This window comes from Bos mutus, chromosome 6 (assembly GCF_027580195.1).
Source record: "Bos mutus isolate GX-2022 chromosome 6, NWIPB_WYAK_1.1, whole genome shotgun sequence".
Lineage (NCBI taxonomy): Eukaryota > Metazoa > Chordata > Mammalia > Artiodactyla > Bovidae > Bos > Bos mutus.
Genome location: NC_091622.1, coordinates 102,299,528 through 102,320,936, shown reverse-complemented (window position 1 = coordinate 102,320,936; position 21,409 = coordinate 102,299,528). Strand labels below are relative to the sequence as shown.

The following is a 21,409-nucleotide window of genomic DNA, read 5'->3' as shown; positions in this document are numbered from 1 at the left end:
TTTTACTCCTTAAAATGGAGATTACACTCCTTATGGAGAAGGGAATGGCAACCCACTCCAGTACTCTTGCCTGGGGAATCCCATGGACAGAGGAGCCTGGCGGGCTACAGTCCATGGGTAGCAAAGAGTTGGACACGACTGAATGACTAACACCATACTGTACACTGCAATCAAGTTTATCAAGGCAGGCTTCCAGGTGGTGGCACTCCCTGGATGGAGTGTTGAGTTTTGTAGGGCAGCTTCTGAGTCAATCAGCCAGTCAGAAGGCTGCAAGTAGAGATGGGCAGGTAAGCCCAGCAGGAAAAGCTTGGAGAGGCACAAAGGAGGGGCATGGGCATTGGAGTGAGGAGTAGCATTCCTGGCAGGAGTGAAGTCTGGCAGGCTTCCCTGGGGAGGTGGCATTCAGTATTTGGCCTGAAAGTGGACAGAGATTGCCAGGAAACTGCCGATGGGAGTGAACATCAGAAGGGCAGTGTCTCCAGCCTGCACTACTCAGGCGACGGCATCTATGTGGGCGTCTCTCCTGTTTTTCTTCCTCCCTCCTCTCCTGAGGGGTAGTAGCCCAATCAGCTCCAGATAATCCAGGCCCTGTAGGCAGAGTGAAGTCCTCCAGCCCCTGCCTGCAGGCCAGTGTGATGGAGTCACTCAGCTGGCTGCCCGTGCTCATGCCCAGTGCTGAGGCCCCAGGAGGCCCTGGTCCCATCACAAATCACTGTCTTCGTGGTGCCCCACCACCACGTGGACATGGATCCCCCACACCTCCAGGTGGGTGTCCTCAGTGATCCTTGCTCACCTCTTGGAGCTGCAGTTCCTTTTTTTCCCCGCACTGGAATCCAGTGTGGGTTTGTGTCCTGGTCTGCACCACAGGGAGGGGCAGCCTGGGCTCTGGTTCTGCCTCCGTTATGGACGGTCTGTGTGGCAGAGCTTGTGCTGGTCGCTTCCAGTCTCTGTGGTTTAGTTTCCCCACCTGTACTGGGGAAAATTACAGGCAGCAGAGATCAGATGAAGTGTGCACAGGCCTGAGGAAGGACATGGTCACAGGCTCAGTCTGGGGACCCGCTCTGCGCCCTGAGGTTCACTTCTATAGGGAGCAGGGGCCTCAGGGCCTTTGCACTGGCTGTTCCCTTTGCCACAAAGTCTTTCCTCCCAGATGCCTGAGGGGTTCAGTCCCTCTCTATCTCCTGGTTGTTCCTGAAAAGGGCTTTCATGGTGAGGCCTTCCTGGCACCCTTGTGTACTCTCCTGTATGTGCTGTGCTCAGTCACTTCAGTCGGGTCTGACTCTTTGTGATCCTGTGGACTATAGCCTGCCAGGCTCCTCTATCCATGGGATTCTCCAGGCAAGAATACTGGGGTGGATTGCCATTTCCTTCTCCAGGGGATCTTCTCGACCCAGGGACCCTGCATCTCCTGCATTGCAGACAGATTCTTTACTGCTGAGCCAGCGGGGAAGCCCTTGCTGCTGCTGCTGCTGCTGCTAAGTCGCTTCAGTCGTGTCCGACTCTGTGCGAGCCCATAGACGGCAGCCCACTAGGCTCCTCTGTCCCTGGGATTCTCCAGGCAAGAATACTGGAGTGAGTTGCCATTTCCTTCTCCAATGCATGAAAGTGAAAAGTGAAAGTGAAGTCGCTCAGTCGGCTCGACTCTTAGCGACCCCATGGACTGGAGCCTACCAGGCTCCTCTGTCCATGGGAATTTCCATGCAAGAGTACTGGAGTGGGTGCCATTGCCTCCCCTGTATATATTCCCCCTACTCCCTTCCTTATATTTTACTTACCAGCTTGTGAATCTCTGGTTTTCAAACTAGAACATCAGCTGCCTCGGTAGGGGCTTCATCCACTGGGTCTACGAACATATTCTCAACCCGCCTGATGGATGGAGTAGAGGCTCCATGAGTATTTGTTGAGTGAATGAATGAATGATGCCAGGAAGGAGAGAGGGGAAAGACTCTGATTTCTTTAGGTGACTTTAAATTGTTAGACATGCCTCCTTGAGCTCTCTTATGGAAGAAGGAAGGAAATAAATAAACACACAACCCCACTCTGTGATGATGGATATAATTCATTACATGAGATGTTAACAAGTGAGGAGCTCATTTTAAAGAGAGGGGCAGCAAGAGCCTTGAGGCTGAGTCCGGTCCTGGGCCCACTGGGTAGCCTCTGTGGGGGCCACCGACCTGTGTGTGGAGCTGCTGACCTGTCACCCCCAGTTTACAGAAGGGGAAACTGAGGCCCAGAGAAGGTTGGTGCTGCTCAAGGTCACCAGAAATAGCCCCCATGCCTGCTGACTCCCTGCCCGGTGCTCTCTGCATTCCTTTACCAGCATCTCCGGGCTCCACAGTGAGCCAGGCTGACCTAGATGGGAAGCAGGCGCGGCTCCATCCTGGGGGCTCCCTGCCTGGGGCGAGACAGGTAGATCCACAGGGACAACCCGGGGGTCTGCTCCTCTCAGCTCCATCTCTCAGCACCCACACCCCCTCATTCCAGCCCAAGGAAGCCCTTCTGAGTCCCTGGACCTCTCCCCTGGGGCCCCTGGGTTTGACTGGTCTGTCCCCCCATGGCAGCCTCAGGGCCACCCAGCATGTCCTTCTGGGAGGCTGTCCCTGACCCTGGGCCTGGCCGGCACGTCCCTCTGTCACAGTGCCATGGTCTGTTTCCACATGTGTCTCCCCAGGAGAGCACCTTCCTTCCCATCAAGGAGTGCCTGCCCATGTCCTTCCCCCAGCGCACTGTGTATCGTGCCTCTGGCACAGAGTGGGCACAAAGGCTCCCTTGCTGGAACTGCAGTGAGAGCAGAGGGCAGGGCCCTGGGCAGATGGTGTGAGTGCCAGGGGCCCCCCTGACACTGTGGGTCCCTGGATTTTACTCCTTGGCCTCCGGGATTCCCGATGGAGCTGGTGTGATGGTGTCCCCATTCCCCTTCCCCCTGGTCTAGGACAGCACGCAGGCTTGTGTCACCACAGTCTACACCTCGGTGGTGGAGGACCTGACCCGTAATAAGCAGCACAGGTTCATCATCGTGGACCAGGAGTTCTTCCGGCTGTGGTGGGATGGCGTCGCGTCAGCCAAGCAGAAAGTCCAGGTAACGCTGCCCTCCAGGGTGGTCCTCACCAGGGAGCTGAGAGAGGAGTGGCCTGGGGGTCCCAGTGATGACCCTCCAGGAAGCTCCTGGGACAGTGCTCTCTGTGGCCAGGGCTGTGCTGTGTAAACCAGGAGGCCCTAAACTCTCTGGGGCTGCTCTCAGAGTTTAGATGAGAGTTGTGGTCAGCCCCACGCCCCGGAGATAGGTTTGTGTTTAATCCCGCCTTTCTGGCTACTCATTGCAGCTGTGGCAACCCCGCTGGCACTCAGCTGGCATGAACGGGGTCACCTCTGACACTGGGCACTCCAGGGGGGCCTGTGTCCACACTCTCTTCCTTCATTTACACATCTGTGTGGCCCCCCTGGGGACGGGAGCTGGTGACCCACCCAGGGGGTGCCACAGTCCCTGTGGTTTCAAGGCTGGAGGCAGATTGGCTTCACTCATCACAGGGAGTGAGAGGCCCCACTCCACGGAGGGCAGCCTGGGACCAGGTCCTGCTCCCCCACCTCCCTGGGTGATCACAGGTGGCCAGTGGCCTCTGTCAGCCGCATCTACAGTGGGAGCGATCTCCCTCCTCAGAGAGGCTCTACTTGGAGTAACCACATGATGGAAGCACCTGGGATGCCTCTCTGGAGCTTGGCCCCTCCAGGCTTCCCTTTCCCTCAGAACAGTCCCCGGTGGTGAGTCTCAGAGGCCCAGAGACCTGCTCAAAGGTAGCAAAGCTCAGATGGTGAAGCAGGGTGTCCACAAGGTCCCCCCAGAGAGGATGTGAACCTGCAACCCTAGAGCTGAGAGGACCAGCCTCCCATATGATGGGCTCTGTGGCATTCCGGGTGCTGGCCTATGACTTTCTATACATTATTTCATTGACTCCTCCCAACAGCCTCACTACAGAGAAGGTTCAGGTTCAGAGAGGGCAGGTAACTGGCTCGTGGTCACACAGCTTATACCAGACAGGTGGGATTCTGGATCAGATATCCTGACTCGAAGCATAACTCTCCAAGGTCTTCAGTAGAAAGTTCCCATTTCTTTACATGGATGCCCCCAAACATCTGTCTCCTCCCCTAGAAAGAGGTGTGGCCTGGCTAAGGTAATTCAATGGGACAGCCCACAAAGAGAGAGTTTTTCTCTGCTTTGTTCTGGCGGAATCCTCATTACCTGGGTGATGCCCAGAATGTAGTAGTTGTTTTCTGAAACAGTACATGTAGGTGTCATTCAGTATATTTTCAGTGAATGAGCTTCAAATACTGTACCTTCAGAAATCAAATCAAAACTACAGTCTGTCCAGTGGATGGCGCCTTACTGCCATAGCCTTTGCCCTTACATGTCCAGGGACATCCCCAGGGGTCAGCTCCCCTCAGCTTCATCTCCCATCTTCCGTCCTCCCTTTCTTTCATGTATACTAAAATTTGTCATCCAATCATGTGACAAACCCAATTTGAAGGACAGTCTACAAAATAACTAGCCCGTAATCTTTGAAATTATTAATCACATGGAAGAATAAGAAAGGCTCATAAAGTGTTATGAATTAAAGGATAAAGAAGAGAAATGACATTAAAACCAATTCATGATCCTAGATTGAATCCTGCACCAGAGGAAGGACATTAGTGGAACAAGTGGCAAAGTTTGACTAAAGTTCCTTAATTCCATAGTAGCATTTTTAACATTAAATTTCTTGATTTTGATAAGTATGCAAAAGTTACAATAATCTTATTCTTGCCAAACCTATACTGAAGTATTCTAAAGGCTAACTTGTGCTTTCAAATGGCTTTGAAGAAACAAAGTATGTGTAAGGATACAGGAGCGTATTCAAGGAAACAGGTAAAAATAAGACGAGATAATCTGGGGGAAGTACTTATGGGAGTGCCTGATATAATTCTAGCAAGTGTTGTTTAAGTTTGAAATTATTCCAAAAGCAAAATTTCAAGATATATACTTATATATTATATATGTGTTTTATGAAGCTGCTGTCATGGGTCAGGTGCTGGTCTAGGTACTGGACACAGTGCTGACCAGGACAGACCGGGTCCTGCTTTTGCAGAATAAATGAAGGTGAGGAGTTTGAAGGAAGGACCATGAGACTCTGTAGGCATGTCCCCAACAAACACAACCAGGCTCAGCCTGGGGGCTGTCACCTGGCTATTTCTCTCTGCCTCCAATGCCAAGGTCCATGAGCTTGTGGCCCAAAGACGCCTGGAGTTTGTCCTTGGAGGCCAGGTCATGCATGATGAGGCCGTGACCCACGTCGATGACCAGATCCTCCAGCTCACAGGTTTGATTACCCCTTCCCAGACCCAGGGTCCCTTGGGTCTCCTGTTAGGCTGCGACTGGGTATCTGAGCCCTGGTCTGGCCCCCAGGTTCACCTCTCAGCAGGAGACTGTGATCCACAAAAACTGTGATTGGCTGATGCCACACCCTTGCCCGTGCCCTTGAGTGCAGGGCTTGAGTGTGGATTTTAGACCAGATGGGCTGGCTATATCCTGGCTCTCAACCCTCTGAACAGGGGGCAAGTGATGTAACCCCATTAAGTCTCAACTTCCTCCTCTATAAAAAAGTTTGATAATGAGGTACCTCAAAGCATTGTTATTGAGATTAAATTGGGATAATTCAAAAGAGCACATTGAGTGTAGTGTGTGGATCTCCAGTAAACGGTCAGTGAAGGTTAGATCCCATCTCTGTTATCACCCCACCCACCACATACTCCAGCACTGTTCATTCCACACCATCTACATCAGCTCACCACCATCACCATCTGCAATCAGCACCAACACCCACCACCACCTCCAAATCAACAGCTTGACATACATCTACACCATCACCACAATTACTAACACCACCACCACCATAATCACTACCAACACCATGATCTTGATCATTACATCTACACCATCACCATCACCATAATTACTAACACCACCACCACCATAATCACTAACACCACCATTACCACCACCTCGATCATTACATATACACCATCACCACCACCACCACAATTACTAACACCACCACCACCACCACCATAATTACCAACAACACCACCTCAATCATTCTGTCTATACCATCACCACTACCACCACCATCAACAACCACCACATCTCCATCAGCAGCAGCAGCAGCTCTGCTACTGTCATCACTGCCTACACCACCTTAAGGACCACCAGCAGCACCACTGGCAACACATCCACCATCAGCTCAAACACCTTAGCCACCTCATCACTGCCTACACCACCTTAAGGACCACCACTTCATTGCATCACCACCACCCACCTCTCATCAAACACCGCCATCTGACAACTACCTAAACCACATCACCTCATGAACACCTCTACTACCACCAGCTTCTGCATCATCTTCGCCACCAACAAAACCTCTATCACCATCATCACCAACTCCACTACCACTATTACAACTGCCACTACAAACAGAAGGGCCACCTCCACCAGCACATCACCTGCCCATTCCAACAGCCTCTGACACCATGACCACCAGTACCACAAAAAACAAACACGTCTCCAATGTCAACTCTACCACCACCACCAAAACCACCACCATTAATGCTAACACCATCATGAGCAGTTCAAAAACTTCATCACCAACTCTACCATCCTCACCACCACCATCATCATTATCTCTACCATGGCCATTACTACCGCAACCACTGCTTCACCCACCATCACCTCCACCACCATATCACCACCATCCCCTCTATCCCCACTGTGTTCTCCATCCCCTTGCATAGTTTGCACCAAACACCCATTCCAAGCTATGTAACTGATGTTTTTTCACAAGAAATAGCTTCACCCATCCCTAAAGGCAGGGTGACATTACTTGTCAACAAAGGTCCATCTAGTCAAGGCTATGGTTTTTCCAGTAGTCATGTATGGATGTGAGAGTTGGACTATAAAGAAAGCTGAGTGCAGAAAAATTGATGCTTTTGAACTGTGGTGTTAGAGAAGACTCTTGAGAGTCCCTTGGACTGCAAGGAGATCCATCAGTCCATCCTAAAGGAAATCAGTCTTGGGTATTCATTGGAAGGACTAATGTTGAAGCAGAAACTCCAATATTTTGGCCACCTGATGCAAAGAGCTGACTCATTTGAAAAGACCCTGATGTTGGGAAAGATTGAGGGCAGGCAGAGAAGGGGATGACAGAGGATGAGATGGCTAGATGGCATCACTGACTCAATGGACATGAGTTTGGGCAAACTCCCGGAGTTGGTGATGGACAGGGAGGCCTGGTGTGCTGTGGTTCATGGGGTCGCAAAGAGTCGGACATGACTGAGAGACTGAACTGAAAGGCAGGGTACTAAGGGAGCATCACTGTTCTAAGTTTCATTTTGTGGAACAGGCACGAAGGCTGAGGCCAAAGGAAGGTCAAAGGGGCAGTGGATGAGCCAGCATTGATTACAGCTCTAGCCCACTGTCACCCCCCTAAGTGTGATCCCAGTTACACCAAGTGTCGAACATCAAGATGGCATTGGATTTTTTCTGAGAATTTTCCTTACGCTGTCTCTCCTTTCACCCCTTTAATCTGTGGTTCCTTCCTTCTGAGTTTCTACTGACTTATTTCTAGGTGTAAATAGGAACGTGATGGGAATGTTTAAATTTTGTTAAATAAACTCCTAGTCTGCAAAGTGCAGTCGCAGCCCTCACCTCCTGGCCTCCACCTCATCCTTCTGCCTCCTGCTGCTCTTAAGCTGCTCCCACAACAGGGCCTCCTGTGCTTTCAATCACAAGCTTTCCTGTTGTTTCCACCCAAACAGCTCATCTCAGACTCAGCTGAGGGGTCTCATGGTCCAGGAACCTCCGTTAAACTCACAGGACCTTGTCATCTCCCCTCTCCACCTGGAAACTACAGGTTGTCTCTGCTAGTGACTGGTGTCTGATTCTTCTCTGGGTCCCCAGAGCTCAGCCCAGAATCTGGTCAGACAAGTGCTATTGAGCTTGGAAGGAGGGGATAGGTGCTGACCCCCTCCCCTCCTCGGGGGTGACCACGGTGGGGACAGCCCTCACTTCTGATCTCAGCCCACCATGCTCACCGTCCTGAATGCCCCAGAGATGACCCTACAGGCCTGGCCTAGACCATGGCAACCAGAATCCCAGCACAATTGTGTTCCCATCACCCTGGGGTAGGAAAGGACATGAACCTCCGGGCAATGGTTCCTCCCCAGAGGATTTCATGAAGCATCATTTCCAAGACCAGCCAAGCTCCCCGGAGGATGGACATTGATTTCCTCTCACAATAAACTTCATGTTCTAAGTACAAGACATACACTTAGTCCCTTCAGTCCTTGAGGCAGTCCTGGAGATGGGGAGTCTTACAAGACTCCACCTGTAGGGGTAAAGGTTGAGGCTCAAATCCTACTAAAACTTACCCAAGTCACGCTGCCACCAGGTAAGAATAATGGATCTGACCTGAGCCTGGCCCAGTCAGTGAGGGGCTTGTTAGCTCAGCCCCTCTCCCTGGAGGCTGGACCAAGTGCTTTTCCATCTCTTTTCTCTGATGGCCTCAGAACAGCCTGGCTCAATATCACTTCAGTTCAGTTCAGTCGCTTAGTCGTGTCCGACTCTTTGCAAACCCATGGACTGCAGCACACCAGGCCTCCCTGTCCATCACCAACTCCTGGAGCTTGCTAAACCCATGTCCATCAAATCGGTGATGCTGATGTGGCTCGATGTAGTAGCTTGTAAGTCAGAATTCAGTAAGTTAGTGGTCGGATGGTTCTGAGATGGAGTCCTCTGTATTAGTGTCTACAGTAGCAAGACCCTGCTTGGCCTGGTAGATGGCACTCCAGTCCTAGAGAAGGGCAGGGGGACTTGAGGGAGTTAGGGGGTGAGGGGCCACCCTTCAGTCACTGAGGAGGCTGATCTCTTTGCAGAAGGACATGGGTTTCTCTATGAAACTTTTGGGATCCAGCCGCAGTTCTCCTGGCAGGTGTACTCATTTGGCGCATCCACCACAACTCCCACCCTGTTTGCCCTGGCAGGCTTCAGTGGCCACATCATCTCCCGCATAGACTATGACCTGAAGGTGACCATGCAGCAGAAACAGGTGAGCAGCGAGCCACATCCACGGCTCCCAACTCGCCTCTGCTTCTTCCCCCTCTATTCCTTCCGGCATCTCAGAGCCCCTGCTATTCTCCCGAGCATTTGGGATGCTGGCAGCTACACAGGCCATGGGATGTCCCAGGCCCATCTTTGCCCTGCTGTGCCCTCCGGCATGAGTGGTTCTCTCCTCCCGCAGGTCTAGCTCCTGGCTGAGCTGAAGGCCCAGCTCGGATGCCTGTGGCTCTGAGTCCCCTTCCCCCTTCAGCTGGGCTGGTGCTGCCTTCTTGAGTCTCCAAAGGGTCTGGCACAGACCTGCACTCAGTAAACTGTGCTCGATGCAGAGAGGGGGTGGTGGGGGGTTCAGGGTACCTGGGACATAATAACTCTTCTGATGGGTGGGCAGCGAGCATGAATGAATGTAACACCCAACAACCACACAGACACTGCCTTTGCCATCTACAAAGTGCCAGGCCTGGTGGAAGCCACTGCCCTCTGGGTTTCTTTTAATCCTTGCAGCAGCCTATGATGTAGTTTCTTTATTTCCTGGGGCTGTCTGAAGAAAGTACCGAAAACCGGGAACTTCCAACAACAGAAATGTGTTGTTAACGGGCCTGTGAGATGAGTGCAATTGTGTGGTAGTTTGAGCATTCTTTGGCATTGCCTTTCTCTGGGATTGGAATGAAAACTGACCTTTGCCAGTCCTGTGGCCACTGCTGAGTTTTCCAAATTTGCTGGCATATTGAGTGCAGCACTTTCACAGCATCATCTTTCAGGATTTGGAATAGCTCAACTGGAATTCCATCACCTCCACTAGCTTTGTTCGTAGTGATGCTTTCTAAGGCCCACTTGACTTCACATTCCAGGATGTCTGGCTCTAGGTCAGTGATCACACCATCGTGATTATTTGGATCGTGAAGATCTTTTTTGTACACAGTTCTTCTGTGTATTCTTGCCACCTCTTCTTAATATCTTCTGCTTCTGTTAGGTCCATACCATTTCTGTCCTTTATCGAGCCCATCTTTGTGTGAAATGTTCCCTTGGTATCTCTAATTTTCTTGAAGAGATCTCTAGTCTTTCCCATTCTGTTGTTTTCCTCTATTTCTTTTCATTGGTCGCTGAGGAAGGCTTTCTTATCTCTTCTTGCTATTCTTTGGAACTCTGCATTCAGATGCTTACATCTTTCCTTTTCTCCTTTGCTTTTTGCTTCTCTTCTTTTCACAGCTATTTATAAGGCCTCCTCAGACAGCCATTTTGCTTTTTTGCATTTCTTTTCCATGGGGATGGTCTTGATCCCTGTCTCCTGTACGATGTCACGAACCTCAGTCCATAGTTCATCAGGCACTCTGTCTATCAGATCTAGTCCCTTAAATCTATTTCTCACTTCCACTGTATAATCATAAGGGATTTGATTTAGGTCATACCTGAATGGTCTAGTAGTTTTCTCCACTTTCTTCAATTTAAGTCAATTTTTCTTCAATTCAATTCAATTTTAGTATACCTTAGTGATAAGCAAACTGAGATTCACAGAGATTCAGAGTGGTCATTCCTGGAGCCTGGTTGAGATGTCACCTCTATGCTTCCTGGCATGAATGGCAAAGACCCTTGCTGTGGGCTATCCAGACCCCAGAAGTTCACTTTTGGTGGGTCCCAAACCACATTAGTGCCTGTGGATTCCAGCATGCTGGCCTGTCTTTATACAGAATATTGAGATTCTGCTCATTAAGAAGTTTTTCAGAGTCATTTTTACTTTAAAAATATTGTTAAAATACCATAATTTAGGTATCAAGATTTTTATACCCCCGAAGTCTGGTGCCCACGGTGCCTGTGTTCCTTGCTTACCCTTGGCCCCAGCCCTCTTTGCGTCCTTGGGAGTGGATCTGATGAGCATGGAGCTGACATAAAGAAGGAGGAATCAAGACGGTCCTCACTTAATCCGTATGGTGGAGGTGGGGCCCAGAGGTTGTGGGCTTCACTTGGCAGCAGAAGGAATACAGGAGCTGTAAGGAGATGTGCTTGAGGTCCCCCACAGGGCTGAAATGTGGCCCCTCTGTCCACAAAGCTCTCATCTGCCCACCACTGACCTGCCTGTCAGACTGATGGATGATGGAGGCCATCAGAGGGGTCTGCTGGCCCAGATGCACTCTGGCCTCACAGAGCACTTCCTGTCCACCTGGACCCCAGGCTGCCTTCCTTTCCAGGGTGCAGCCCCCTAACACTCTTCCCTGTCTCTCAGCGAAGGGTTTTTCTTCCAAGATCAACGCATGGATGAGATGTTCACCCCCAGTGACATGCCTGTCATTAAGGACAACATTCAGATGTATACCAAGAAACTGTTGAACAACACATGGGAACAGTTCATCTGGTTCCAGATAGGACATGTTCTCTGGCCGTGGGTAAGGGGGCACATCCCAGGCCCTGATTCCTCAACTACACCCAGAGATTGCCATGATGGGTCTGGCCTCTGTACCTGCTACTACCCTTTACCTGTTTGCAGCTCTAACCAGGCTGGTCTTCATCCAGTCAGTTTTACTGCCTTGGGAGTTCAGAATGTGGTATTTGCCAAAGGAAAATAGAAACACCTGCCTAAAGTAACTTGGATCTGGGTCACAAAAGTTTATAAAAATCTACCTCTAACCTCCTACTGGAGAAGGCAATGGCACCCCACTCCAGTACTCTTGCCTGGAAAATCCCATGGATGGAGGAGCCTGGTGGGCTGCAATCCATGGGGTTGCTAAGAGGCGGGCACGACTGAGCAACTTCACTTTCACTTTTCCCTTTCACGCATTGGAGAAGGAAACGGCAACCCACTCCACTGTTCTTGCCTGGAAAATCCCAGGGACGGGGGAGCCTGGTGGGCTGCCATCTCTGGGGTCGCACAGAGTCGGACACGACTGAAGCGACTCAGCAGCAGCAGCAGCAACCTCCTACTTCTTACTTGTTATGATGACTGTCAAAGTGGGGTGCTGGAGGATTTATAAATCTAGGCTTGCTTCATCAACATATTATTACTCTGGCATTTCTTTCTGGAGATGGTTCTGAACACACTCGGAGGCCCCGTAAGATCCAGTCATGACCTTTCCCCTCTGATCAAAGACCTTCACTCTGGGGCCGCTTCAGCCCCGTCCAGGGATCTGCCCACCTGTGTTGGGGAAGTTAAGCTGTTTATTGTGCTATACACTCTCATGAGTTTTTGTGGTGCGCTCATCACAGAATTCATGAGAGAGAAAAGATAAGAATAGATTTTATGAAATATCTCTTTAGCCAGCCTGAGAGCAATAAATTCTGAAGGTTTCATCCCTCTGGCCACTCACAGGACTAATTTTGCCTGGACTCACCTGTCAAAACCTAAAGAGAACTTTCTTTGATCTTACCTTGCTGTGCCCACTAGAGTCTTCCCAGGTGGCTCAGTGGTAAAGAATGTGCCTCCCAACACCATGAGACTTAGGAGATATGAGTTTGATCCCTGGGTCAGGAAGATCCCCTGGGGGAGGAAATGGCAGTCCACTCCTGTCTTCTTGCCTGGAAAATCCCATGAACAGAGGATCCTGGTGGGCTGCAGTCCAAGGGGTAGCAAAAGAGTCAGACACGACCAAGTGACTGAGCACGCACACACCCACGAGAGTAAGATAATCTCCTCTGCAAGATTTCTGTGAGCCAGGAATTGCAGATTTTAATAAAGATGCATTCAGAGGTGGCTGGACATTCAATTGAGTCCAACATTTGAGATACACATGAAATGCCTCTGAACAACTTTATCCATTACATGATTTCATCTCAGTCAAAGGAAGACTTTCACTCCTGTGAGCCCTGCCTCTTACATATATTCTCACTATAATTCTATTATATGTACTTTTCCCAAAGCCAAATTTCAACAAGGAAAACACAGAATACTGTGACTATTGGGGGGGTACTTTTTTTTAGAACTGTAGCTCTCTCCTTCTTTATTGTGTATGACATTATATTAGTCTCATGAATACAACATAATGACCCCATATATGAATACATTGCAAAATGATCACCACAATAGATCTAGTTAATATCTGTCACCACAGAGAGTTACAAAATTTTTTTTTGTGATGTGAGCTTTTAAGATCTACTCTTTAAGCAACTTTCAAATCCATGATAGAGTATCATTAGCCACAGTTACCATGATGTACTCTGCATCTCCAAGACTTCTGTATTTTGTCGAAGGAAATTTATACCTTTTGACTTCCATCAGTCATTTAAGCAACCACCAATCTGTTCTCTCCAGGCATAAGCTTATTTTTATATTACCTCCATTAAAAAAATTCACCTGTGAGATCATATGGCATTCATGTTTCCCTATCTGACTTCACTTAGCATAATGACTTCGAGTCCCATCCATGTTGCTGCAAATGGCAAGATTTCCTGTTTTTTATTGATGATGTTATTGGTGAATAACTATATATACTTATATATATATATACACATTTATAAATATTTATATAACATTTTCTTTATCTGTTCATCCACTGATGGATGCATAGGCTGACTCCATATATTGTTTTAAATAATGCAACAATGAACCTGGGGGTGCAGACGTCTTTTCAAGTTAATGTTTTTGTTTTCTTTGGATAAACACACAGAAGTGGGATTGCTGGATCATATGTGGCTCTATCTTTAATTTCTTGAGGAATCTCCATACTGTTTTCTATAGTTGCTATAACAATTTTCATTCAAACTAACTGTGCATGAAAGTTTTCTTTTCTCCTCATCTTGAGCAACACTTCTGGTTTCTTGTCTCTTGGACAACAGTCATTCTAATAGATTTGAGGTGGTACCTCTCTGTGATTTTGATATATTCAGTATCTTTTCCTGTGTCTGTTGGCATCTCTATATGTTCCTTGGACAAATGTCTGTTCAGGTCCTTTGCCCATTTTTTACCTAAATTGCTTGTATTTTACCATTCAGTTGTATGTATTATTTATATATTTTCAATATCAACCTTTTTCATATTTATGATTTGCAAGTATTTTTTCCCATTTAGTAGGTTGTCTTATTTTGTTGAAGATACTTTGCTGTGCAGAAGCTTTTGTTTGATGTAGTCCAAATTGTTTATTATTCCTTGGGTTGCTTTAGCATTTGGTATCAAATCCAAAAATACAATTAAAATAGATGATAAGGAGTTTATTGCTTATGTTTTCTTTTACTTTATAGTTTCAGGTATAGTTTCAGTATCCTTGAATGAGGATATCCAGTTTTCTAACACTATTTATTGTAGAAAATGTCCTTTTCCTATTTTATGTTATTGGCTCCTTTGATGTAAAATAATTACCTTATATGTGTGGCTTATTTCTGAGCTTTCTATCCTCCCCCATTGATCTATGTATCTCTTTTTATGTCGATATTGGTCTATTTTGATTAGTATAGCCTTGTACCATATGAAGCTCTCCACCTGGGTGCCTTTTCACAATAAAGTCTCTTGCTTTGTCAGCACATGTGTCTCCTCGGACAATTCATTTCTGAGTGTTTCTTTGGAAGAAATGATGCTAAAGCTGAAACTCCAGTACTTTGGCCACCTCATGCGAAGAGTTGACTCATTGGAAAAGACTCTGATGCTGGGAGGGATTGGGGGCAGGAGGAGAAGGGGACGACAGAGGATGAGATGGCTGGATGGCATCACTGACTCAATGGACGTGAGTCTGAGTGAACTCTAGGTGTTGGTGATGGACAGGGAGGCCTGGCGTGCTGCGATTCATGGGGTCGCAAAGAGTCGGACACGACTGAGCGACTGAACTGAACTGAATGTAGCATATGATGAAATCAGAGTCATGATGCTTCCTGTACAGTTCTTCTTCCTCAAGGGTGATTTGACTACTCAGGGTCTTCTGTGGTTCCAAAAAATTTTAGGATTGGTTGTTCTATTTCTAGGGAAAATGTCATTGGAATTGTGATAGGCTTTGCATTGAATCTGTAGATAGATTTGGGAAATGTGGACATTTCATCAATTCTTTCACTCATGAGCACAGAATATTTTCCCATTTATTTGTGTCTTCTTCAATTTCTATAATCACTGCCTTACAGGTTTCAGTGTGCGGGTCTGTCCCCTACTCGGTTAAAAGTATTCTTAGGTATTTCACCTTTTTGATACAACTATCACTGGATTGTTTCCTTCATTTCTCTTTATGACAGTTTGTTGTAAGTATAGAGAAATGCTCATCAACATATGATTGTGTATATTGACTTTTTATCTTACAACTATAGTGAATTTATTAATTCTAACAGTTTATATCTCTAGGGATTTTTATATATAACATCATTACAGCTGCCAGTAGTGACAGTTTTTAGTTGCTTTTATTCTAATTCCTGTGCCTTCTCTTTTCTTTCCTAATTGCTGCAGCTATGATTTGTAACACCATAATAGATAAAGGTGGTACATGTAATCATCTGTGTCTTTTCTGATCTTAAACGAAAAGCTTTCAGTTTTTCATCATTGAATGTGTTGCCAGGGGTCGGTTTGTCATACTTGATCTTCATCAGGTTGAGGTATATTCCCTCCATACCCACTGTGATGAGACTTTTGGTCATAAATGAATGCTGAATTCTGTCACATGCTTTTTCTGCATTAAGATGATCATATGATTTTTATCTGCATTATCTTAATGGGGTGTTGCACACTAATTTATTTGTGGCTGTTGAAACACCCTTGCATTCCTGGAATAAATCCTGCTTGATCATGGTGTAATACTGTTTTCATGTATTGTAAAATTTGTTTCGTGAATATATTGTTGAGCATTTTTATATCTATATTCACCAGGGACATTGGGCTATAATCTTCTTTTCTTGAGGCTTCCTTGTCTGGTTTGATGTAAGGGTAATGTTGATCTTAAAAAATCACACTTATTTAAAGTGTTCTATCCTCTTCTAATTTTTGGAAGAGACTAAAAAAGATCGGTATTAATTCCTCTTCAGTATTTGGTAGAAATCTCCTTGAAATCTGATCTTTTATTTCTTGGGAGGCATTTGAAAACTAGTTTAATTTCGTCACTAGTATTCTATCTGTTCACACTTCCTGTGTGTGTGTATTAGTCACTCCGTAGTGTCCAACTCTATGTGACCCTATGGACTGTAGCCCGCCAGGCTCCTCTGCCCATAGAATTCTCCAGGCAAGAATACTGGAGAGAAGAAGATATGAAAGTTTGTGGTTGCAGAAAGAGGATTGAGAAGGTTGGAGAAATGGGGAAATGTGGTGAAAAGGTATAATCCTGGAGCTAGAGGATAAACAAGCATGGGGGATGTAATATAAAAAAGGAGAGAGAAAGAGAGAGGGGCACAGAGAAACATCCAGAGCACAGGGCTTGGGAGCTGGTTTGGGAGCTTGTGGCCCACCAAGGAGAATGGGAGAGAGTTGAAGAGGAACTCACCCTGTTTAGTTTGGGCTCTGCTTCCAGAAGTGCAGGGTGTTGCTTCTGGCCCACAGGGATGCGACAGGCAGTTCTTCAATGCCTCAGTGCAATTTGCCAGCATGGACCGTCTGATGAACTACATCAACAGCCTCACACCCAAGACCGGTGTCTTCTTGGAGTACGCCACACTGACTACTTCCAAGCCATACACTCTACACATATATCATGGCATATCCGAAACCACCACAACTTGCTGCCCTATTCCTCAGGTATGTGGCTCTGGGGACTGAGGAGGTGATTTGGTGCCAGGTAGGTACGAGACTCCCCCAACTCCGTGTCTGTTCAGCCCTGTGCTGGGAACCTACTAGAGGCACTAGGGCAGAGATGGTCCCTGCCCCACCTACCTGACTCATAGAGACACACAGCCTGCTTCCCACCACATCGAGCCTCTCACCATTGTCCACACACAGCGGGTTCCTGCCTCTATGCCTTTAACTACAGTGCTGCCTGAAGGAGTGCCCTACTGGCACCTTCTCTTCCTGCTAATCTTAATTGTCTTGCAGCGTCACCTCCTCCAGGAAGCCTTTCCTGACTTTAAGGCTAGATCACTTGGCCCTTCCTTGCCCCAGGGCTCCAATTTTCTTCTATTACCACCCAGTCATTATGGGGGGACCTTGTCTCCCTCCAGCCTGTGTCCCAGAGGCCAGAACTGTTCTGGCTGCAGGCAGCACAGTCTAAGTCATTTCAAGGTTGTGGGGTGAGACTTCTGCCTGGGTACATGCATGACATGGCACTGTCCCATGTCAGTAAAACAGGGGGAACATTAATCTTGCTTAGTCCATCACATGTCAAAACAAAGTGGAACAATAAGAGGTTTTAGCCTGATAAGTTGTCCAGAAGAAGCGGTCAGCAGATGTAGCTTCCGGCATCTACTCTGTCTTTTTTTGTTGGGTCAAAACCTAGACGTGATCCAGGCAGTGCCTGCTGAGGAAGCCAGTTCAGGGCCTTAGGTGCCCCAAAGGAAGCCCAACATTAACACCCCTCCCAGGACGAGCCACACTCACACCACTTGCTGACCCACCACCCCCCTGCTGACCCAGCTCCTCTGTCTGTAATTCAGGCAGGAATTATCATCACACTGAGCTGGGGAGGCAGAAATACCCTCCACACCCCGGTTCAGGACCTGCTCAGGGCATCAGTGGGGAATGGGGCTGTCCAAATTGTTGAACCATCTAATACCTTCACTACATAAAATATGAGAGTCCTTGAAGGATCCTTGTTGTCTTGCTCCCCATTTGCCCAGAAGGAGAAGCTGAGGTCTGGGGAGTGAGAGAGGAAAGGACTCAGGTCAGTTTTAGCCTGGACATCCCAGGGACAAATCAGGCCCTGCCTCCAGCCAGCTTTGCCCAGCCCCAGGTCCATGCAGGGATCACTCAGCTGGAGAGGTCCTTGTGAAAGGCAGAGAGGAGATGTGAGGCAATCCACATGGGACAGGCTAGGTAAGCTTACAAGGGCATCCTCTAGCTGAACATTCACCATGGGGCCAGGGTCCCTGGAGCTAGGTCTGTCCCGGGCCTGTCCCCTGCCCGCCCTCACCATTCAGCAGCACAGTGCCTCAGGAGGGCTGGCCCCACATGGTGACTCGGATGCTCACCTGGGTTTAGATCACAGCTCCTTGCCTCATGGGCTGAGTTGCTTTCGGTAAGTGATGTCACCTCTCTAAGCCTCCACTTTGTTATCAGTGAAGTGGGTTCCAGGAGGCCTGGAGGGACACCCACTTGGCAGTTCAACTGTAAATACTTCTCTTCTCATTTCCTTCTCTTGCAAAGAGACACCAGAATGGGCCCCCACTAACAGGGTTGGTTCTGGTCTGGGTGCTGCCCTGACTCCCCCAGACCTGGGTTGGTCATGCCTCTCGAGCCTTGGCCTCTTATCTGAGTGGTGAGAAGGGGAAACTGCTTAGCTCTCAGGACACTTCCTGGGAACCTCAGATTAGGGGAGGACTGGCTTCTGGCGTGGCTTCCCTGGTAGCTCAGCTGGTAAAGAATTCACACACAGCAATGTGTGACTTGAACACACACACACACACACCTGTGATGCAGGAGACCCTGGTTAGATTCCTGGGTTGGGCAGATCCCCTGGAGAAAGAATAGGCTACCCACTCCAGTATTCCTGGGCTTCCCTGGTGGCTCAGACAGTAAAGAATGAGCCTGTAGTACAGGAGACCTGGGTTGGATCCCTGGGTTGGGAAGATCCCCTGGAGAAGGAAAGGCTACATTCTGGCCTGGAGAATTCCATGGACAGAGGAGCCTGGACGGCTGGTGTAGATGGGAGGAGCTACATGGAAGTGGGCGGGGCTCCACCCCAGGTGGAAGTGGATGCTCTATGTGGGTCTGGTTACACTTAAGGTGGGAGGGGATACAAGGATGTAGGAGGGGTTATGTTGAGGTTAGAGGGGGAAGTCTGTGGGGAAGTGGCTTCATCCAGGTGGAGGGGATGCAGAGAAGTCCAGTGGGTGTGGAGGTGGGTGGGGGTGGCTATGTAACCTCCTGGAGGTGTGTTAGTTCCTCAGTCCTGTTTGTAACTCTATCGACTGTAGCCCGCCAGGCTCCTCTGTCCATGGAATTCTCCTGGCAAGAATCTTGGAGTGGGTTGCCATTTCCTTCTCCACCTACTGGAGGAAACACCATTTAATCAGACTGGACATCACAGAGGAGGTTTGGGTCCTGATCTGAGGGCTGTGGGATCTTGTCAGCTTTGGTCAGTTGGTGTCGAGCTTAGAGCTGAGGCTGTGGAGAGGCTGTGCCTGACCTGTACACACTCATCATGGGGGAGGGGCTGTGGATGACCCTTGCATCTGTGACCCTTCCCCCGGCCAGGTGGCTACCCTTCCTGGTCTGAGCCAGGTCCTTTGAGGGACAAACAGGGAATAGGGGCACAGCCCAGCCTGGGAGGCTTCCCTTGTAGCTCAGATGGTAAAGAACCTGCCTGCAATGCAGGAGACCTGGGTTTCACTGGCCGAATCTTCCTCAGCCCTTCCCAGACTAGGGCTCAGGGGCCTCCATGGGCAGGACGTCACACCCACTCCTGGCCTTTTTCTCCTAGATATGGTTCATTCCGAGACTGGGTTCTACGCCTCCCGAAGTGGGCTCAAGGGGCTGGCGCAGCGAGCCAGTGCTCTGCTCTACGCCGGGGAGTCCATGTTCACATGCTTCATGTTGGCTCCACATCGGTTCCTGGACCGGGCCTGGGGCCTGCAGCAGCTCCAGAAGCTCCGCTGGGCAGTCTCCGAGGTAACACCACACCTCTCAGTGGCAGGAACAGGATGGGACCCTCCTGGGTGTGTGCTTCCCCATTCCTGGGCCACCAGATCCTCCCGGTCCCCGGTCACTACAGGTCCACTTGACAGATGAGAACACGGAGGTCACCTTGGGTCCCAGGACCTGTGCATGATGAAGCTGCATCAAGGCTAGGTCCCCAGACTCCCACCTGTGGCTTCAGTGAGCTTTAGAACCAGGTTCACCCAGAGGGTAAAGGGCAAAGTGGAGCAGTATTGGTGCCCAACCGTCCTGTGCAGGTTCAAATCTCAGTTGAGCTGTGTGGCCTCAGGCAAGTGACTTTCCCTCTCTGAGCCCAATTCACTCCCTGGACAATGAGAACCACATGTCTACCTAGGAAGGCAGCCAATTGAATGGGATAATATACTGAACACACAGCCCTGTGGGCTTTGTGGCTGCTACAAAGGAAGTTGTTCACTAATTTCTATCTCATTTGTCCCCCACTGTACAGATGGGGAAACTGAGATCTAAGAAGTTCTATAACTTGTGTCCTCACCCAGTCAGAAATGGGCCTCACTGACCATGACTTTCATTGTTACCCAAAGGGAATTAACGGCTGGCAGGACCAGTCATTGTGTGTAGCAGGGTGAAGCAGATTGACTTATGCCTCCACTGGAGTGGCCAGAAATGTCACTTCACCCCATGACGACTCAGTTTCACTTCAGTGAAAAGAGGTAATCCCACCCCTACTCAGTGCAGACAAGTTCAAGGTCATGTATGGAGTGTGTCTGAGCAGGTTAGCAGCACTTATGGGATGACTAGGCCTGGGAGGTGAAGCTGGGGGTGGTAGTGGGCGGGGGTCACTTCCAGAAGTCTGCTTTTTGTCCCGGGTCAGGGATTCAGATCAAGATAAACAAAGTTGGGCAAGTCCATCAGTCTATCTGACCTCAGTTTCCTCTTCTGTAAAGCGGGAGGAACCCCCACCTTCTCCATTAGCACCCGCTGAAAAGGAAGGAGAGCCAGTGCCCAGTGGGTGCCAGGAGAGCAGGTGTTGAGCAGGGGCAGGTCCTGACCCCACTCCTTCCAGCTCTGGGGGGGCCCCAGGTCCAGCATCATCACACCATCACAGGGACTCACACCCCCAAAGTGAGAGACATGTTTGTGGAGCACCTGGGCGCCGGGATGCAGGGGGTATGCAAGCTGATGGCCTCCATCATCCAGGACAGGTCCCCGGTCCTCTCTGTTAAGCATGCCCCCAGTGGTGGATCCTGAGGCCTGGTGGGGATCCCATACCTTTCTAAGAAGAGAACCTTGAGGTCTGTGGAGACTCCTGTTCCACTGGGCTTCAAACGCCAAGTCCCAATCCCAGATGTGGTTCTTACTTTCATCAGGAAGTTGGCAAGGGGCAGTCACTTCTCTGAGCCTCTGTTTCTTCTCTGTGAACAAAGAAGGGGTGATGTGACAACTAGAGGGAGAAATAAATGCTAACATGGTCCCTCCCAAGCTCAGCTTGGGGCCACATTATGTCAGGCCCACCATTTGACCAGCTTGTGTGACTATGACAGTTTCACACAGGTAAAGTGACTGATCAGGCCATTTGCCTGAAACTGATGGGCTTCATCCCTGCAAATCCTGAG

At 49.0% G+C, this 21,409-nt stretch overlaps 1 pseudogene; it reads left to right on the top strand.

Moving 5' to 3' along the window:
• The first annotated feature begins 635 nt into the window (after positions 1–635).
• The window catches only part of LOC102265308 (epididymis-specific alpha-mannosidase-like), a 36,205-nt pseudogene continuing 15,431 nt past the window's right edge, over positions 636–21,409 (top strand).